Below are 5,896 nucleotides of genomic sequence, written 5' to 3'. Positions count from 1 at the left end.
TCGAGATGCCAATTGCTGAAATCTAAACAATTAAGAGCTGGAAAAATGTTTAACAACAGTCTGCTTCCACCAGAGCAAGCAAGAGCGAGTTAAAGGGGCCATCTTTGTCTTTGTACACAAAGATTGTTGCATGCCATGCTAAAATACCGGCACCTCCAGGAGCGGCGTGCTTTCCTGAAGTCCTGCACTCCTTGCATGAAGGTTGCCTGTAAATGAGCAGTGTAAGGTGAGGTGAAGTGCTAGCCCTTTAAAGGCATTGCAATTAGAACACTTGGCAACTTGGCTAACCTCAGCGCAACGTCGAGCTAAATTGCACCGATAAGTCGGCAATGCCAGCAGGCCCAGGGAAAATGTGAGCAGCACTTACAGTGGGTCACAGAATAACATCCTTGCTAATTATAGTTATGATACTGTAGATGGATATGTGGATGGATGTCACTTTAATGGCTATAGAACTGGCATACTTTAGGATGTCTCGCGCTGGCCTAATCAGGCGTTAAAGGGGCGGGATTATCTCATTGTTGAGAACTCGATGGTGTTTTCAGAGCTGTTCGACATAAGGTGAGTCACAGACGGGCAGTTTCGACCATGCACCAGTGTGTTCAGCGGAGCTGCCAAAAAATATACGAGATAAATAACATGGTTGGCTGAAAAAGACACTAATTAGTTACCAAGCCTTCTTTTTGCGCGTAGCACTTGTGGGTGTGCCTGTGTTGTTATGCACGACGCGTGCGGGTCTTTTGGATACGTCCTCACGTCCTTCCGACGCGTGGCAGCAACTGCATCAAGCCTCGTGCCACTTCTGGAATGGCGTTTAAAATGAACACGACCGGAGTCCCACATAATAAGTGTTTCTATGTCGCGACTGGGTCATGACAAGGGCAAACCCTGTCACAGAAGCCATCTAAAGAAAGGAAGATGTTAAACATTTTACCATGTGTCTGATGTTACCAGAGGTCTAATGTTAAGTAATCACGATGTCAGCCTGTCCCCATTAACGGAAGCTCATGTTACCAGCGGCGGCGCATCTCTGATCAGTAACTCGACAGCACTTTCCTTCGTGCCTATTGAACAGAGAGAAAAGATAAACTGCGCTGGCGGCCGGATTCCAATGAAGACGCCCCAAATGACTGAGGAGCGCGGGACGCGGGGGGCTAATTTGGGGTCAATCAATCGATACATTTCTCTCTCTTCCCCCACCCAGCTGAAGGCAGTCGATGGCAGAGTCAATAGCTCCGTCACAGAGTCTGAATTACTGAACATGCAGCTAATCACGCGCTCAGGCAGCCCCGCGCGGCAGCCTTTAACCTATTGATGGGGAAGCCAAGGTCTCGCACGCATGCTTGCGTACTGGCGCGGGCGGACGCACACACACACACACACACACACACACACACGAAAACGTAAACTGAAGATTCGTGAAGCTACTTATTAATCGTAGGCACGCAATCAAAACATGAGCATTCAGACATAACCATCGTAAATGAAGGTGACCTTCTCATATGTGAGCAAATGTTTTATGAAAGCGAACGGTTTGGAAACGCGTTTTTTCGATCAGCATAAATAAATGAATACTTTGCCACATCTGATTGTGGCCATCTAACATTCCAATTACTGTTTATATTTGTTTTACATTACAGAAAGTGTGGACAAACTTGTGTGTATGCTTTTAAATGTAGTTAAATCAATATGGAGACACTAAAGTTATCTAGAATGAAGCAAGCCTCTTTCAAGGCGATTTCACTGAATTTCTATGCGTAAAACAAAATATTGGAGATGTATACAGCATTACTGGCACGACATACATTTGCTTGCTAGAAAAAGTTATTGATTGTCAGCTTTTAAGTGAGAAACATTTTTATATTCGTGAAATTGTAGTTACTTTCAATTTTCTGATTTCCCTATTATGCAGTAGCTAATGGAAATTCCACTGCTTTTAACACATTTTAAAAAAATGTCTAAATCAAATTCTAAATCACCATCTCAGAAGAGAATCAATTCACCGCTTGTAGAATTAATGAAGTGTACTGTAGAGTATAATGAGTGAGCCAAGTAGCCCAAACGCGCTGCGCGAGGTTCCGCTCCGCTCTGGGTGATGATGTCAGAGGGGTAGAGGGGGAAATGGAGATGAAACGGGTCCTTGCGGACACCGAGGCGCTGCCGTATTCCCGCGCTTTCATCTCTTTCCCATGAAAGCCTTTTAAAAAGCTCTGCCGCCTTCCGTCTCTCTGTACTTTTAAGGGGTTTTTTTCTTCGCTATTTGACCCCCTTGTCTAAAAATGAAATTCTCAAAATAGTGTGAACTGTGGAAGAGACAACCAAGAGAGTTTATCCCGACCCTCCCTCACTGCCTCTCCCTATCAACAAGCACACAACGTGCTTTCATAGTTGCGCAGGAAAAAACCCTAAACCCTTTTTCCACACATGAAACACACACACACAAAAAAAAATACTGCACGAACCAAAACGGAGAGCTTAACATTAACCCCCTGCGCAGGCCGTTACGCTACGGGGTAGCAAACCCAACGTGATTCTGCATCCAGCCGATCGCCCAGCTGCCGGGACCCCGCTGAGAGGGCCAGACAGCCATTCCCCTGACCGGAGGCTGGGTACCAGCATCGCGCGCTTGTAACGCGGCCCCAGCCGGAAGAGCGCGTGTAGGCTGGGTTTCGCTGCGTTAGCGGCAGTTTGGCTCTCAGCTTTCTGCTCCAGCTTGTTGAAGGCTGAGGCCGATACGGTATGTCGCTTGTCAGGTTGATAAAGTTGCATTTATCTTCTTTAGCAGAGACCATTTCAACGGAATGGTAGCTGACAGCTCTTTATCCTCAGGTTCTAAACATTGCAAATGCTAAAATATGTCAACTGTGACATGCTAAACTTACATTAATAAATTAAATCCGCATGTATCGAAATTTAGCAAGAAACGACTGGTGAATGTTTCAATATATATTTTAGCTTTGATGAATTTCGGCCACTGATAAAAGATATTTTGCTCTCTTTTTTTTGAAAGATATTTAGCTATATTCTACTAAAGATATTTTTTTTTTTTTTGGATTGTGAATACTGTTTATCACCAGTAAATACCCATTACTGACAGGCTACTCACTGACAAAATCTGCCTACATTTAAGTGCAGTTAGTTAGGGACCCCCAACGTCAGGCCTAACCAGCCCAATTTGGTGAGTTCCCTGCTCGAATTTACCTTCTGAAATCTGGTAATTACCCAGTGAGCAGAATCGGGTGTTTCTGGGGAGAAAAAAACGCGAAATTGCGCTGCACTTAGACCTCCAAGAATGGAGTCGGGCCATGTGCGCTGAAGCTAAAAGCAAACCGGCCACGGAACAACTCCGCTCAACATTAAACCTCCATTAACGACACCGGGCCACTAAACGGTCCCGTTAGCGGGGCACAGAAAGCCTTACTACCCGCAATAAGGAGCCAAAAAGCAACCAGCGCTCCCACGCCTCCGACAGCCTCGGGGACAGCGCGTAAGACACGACGGCGGTCGTTTAGGCGGAGGACGAGGGAGAATGACCCCGCGACTGAGCACACGAACGGGGGTCGGTGGCGTCGCGTGACGCTGCGGCCAGGCAGTGGGCCTGCGCGAGCGCCCGGTAGCTCTACTCTGGCCGTGTCGAGAGGCTGGCGAGAAGCGCGCGGGTGGTAGATGTTAGGAGCGGAGGAGGAGGCGCGTGTTGGTCGCCAGGCGCACAAACCGGAGAGCTTGTTCTCTAAGAGGGGAGGGGGATACTTGTTTAGGAGACGACTAGGACAAAAATGACGAGGACACTGGTCGGATGAGTAAAACCAAAACAGAAAAAAAAGGATGTAAAAAGAGAAAGATGGAGAAGGAATGCTGACAGCCAGATAAAGATTCTAGTGAGACAGAAAAAGCATCCCACCCTGCAGATATCGCTGTTTAGTTGAGTGTCATTTTTATGTATCTAATTCTCATATAAAAAAAAAGGAAGCTCAGAGCCCTGTAAGAGGATTTTCGGAGAATGAATGAAAGAGAGAGAAAGTGAATAAAGCAAAAAAAAAAAAAGGGGGGGGGTGCTGAATGAAGGAGGAGAGGTGAGAGAGAGAGATAGTCAGGATTAGGAGGGAAGAGGAAAGGGAGAGGATTAAACGATTGGGTTCGTGTGTGTCTAACGGAGAAAGGCAGGAGGAGAGAAGGCCAGCGTGCGAGCAGGCAGGAAGGCTCTCGCCATACACAAAGACATATTTTCCCCGCTGTTTTTTCCTCCTGCCTCCTGCCCCCCCCCCCTCCTTCGCCCCCCCCCCCCCCCACCCCCACCCCCCACCCGCCACCCGCCTTCTCTGCTCTTTCGCACTTCACCTGGTCATTGGGTAAGATGACTAATGCCACTAACTGAGCCAGACAGCTGACTCTCCGCTGCCCCACGCAGGTGGCTTGCGGAACTGCATCGCGTGCACCTGCTCCAAGCACGCTCTGAGCCCGCTTGTCCCAAAGCCTCTGTCAGCCAGCAGACCTGCAGGTCTTGTGCACGAGGAGAGGGCTGACAGCCAGGCACCGCTGACCACTTAGCACTGTGCTCAGGGAGCAGGCAGATGCTTTCAGCTTCAGAATTCAGGCAGCAAGTATGGCCTATGTGCATGGAGTGTGTGTGGATGCGTGTGTGTGTGTGTGTGTGTGTGTGTGGTTGCCTTATGTATGTTGGAAGATAATTTTATAATTTAATGAAAAAGTAACAAATTGCATTTTGATGGCCGCTTCGATGGGTTCTCTCTCCTTCTTCTCGTTTCCTGACCCTATAGCCTTCTCTGCCATTGCTCTGTGACCTTTAGGGTCACGCAAATGAGTGAGGTCATCTGTCTGAGGCTGAAACTGAACTCTGACCCCTGTCGCTTGATCAGGTTCTAAACATGCGTGCGCGCATGCACGCGATCAGAGTAAACAGACGCGCACAATAGACCAGAGTGGGCCTCGGTCTATAGTCAGGATTATTTGACACGTTCATTATCGCTACTACGCAGCAGTTCTGACTGAGAATACGGAGCGGCTTAACAGAATTTGTACTAAACAGACAGTCACCGCTACTACATTTCCAGTACACAGTATGATCGATTAGAAAATGACGACATTTATCCAATAACCAACACAAAATTACATTCTTTTCGTTACACTCCCGCACTTGTCGCCCCTGGTCGAGCCTGATAATAATAATAATAATAATAATAATAATAATAATAATACATTTCATTTAGACTTTAACTCTAAATATGTTAATGAATACAGTCTAAAACACAAATCTACTGTATTTAAACGTAGTTTCATTTGATTTTGTTGATTTTGTTTAATCCATTACTGAGTATACATCATCAAAATTGCTGAATAAACACTGAACATTACGCATTACAATAATTTTTTTTCTTAGCGAATTAAACTAAAATATTAATATTAGTGTTTATTTGTGTATTTAAGGTATTGCCACACAATACTGTTAAACCTTTTAAAATATGGTTTCATTAGTCATTCTGAGTGAAATAAATATATTGGAAGCTCTTGCTTTTAATTTTGTATGTTAGTGAGATGCTCAGAAAGCCCAAATATACTTATTCATTCAAATCATATATAATAGACACTCAAATTAATAGAGACACTCAAATTTTAAATATCTATCTATCTATCTATCTATCTATCTATCTATCTATCTATCTATCTATCTATCTATCTATCTATCTATCTATCTATCTATCTATCTATCTATCTATCAAAACACTCCTTTATCTATCTATCTATCTATCTATCTATCTATCTATCTATCTATCTATCTATCTATCTATCTATCTATCTATCTAGATCTATCAAAACACTCCTTTATCTATCTATCTATCTATCTATCTATCTATCTATCTATCTATCTATCTATCTA

The sequence above is a fragment of the Electrophorus electricus genome, chromosome 14, assembly GCF_041902795.1.
Source record: "Electrophorus electricus isolate QZ-2024a chromosome 14, ASM4190279v1, whole genome shotgun sequence".
NCBI lineage: Eukaryota > Metazoa > Chordata > Actinopteri > Gymnotiformes > Gymnotidae > Electrophorus > Electrophorus electricus.
The sequence above is the reverse complement of the archived record's forward strand: the minus strand, read 5'-3'. Positions refer to the sequence as shown.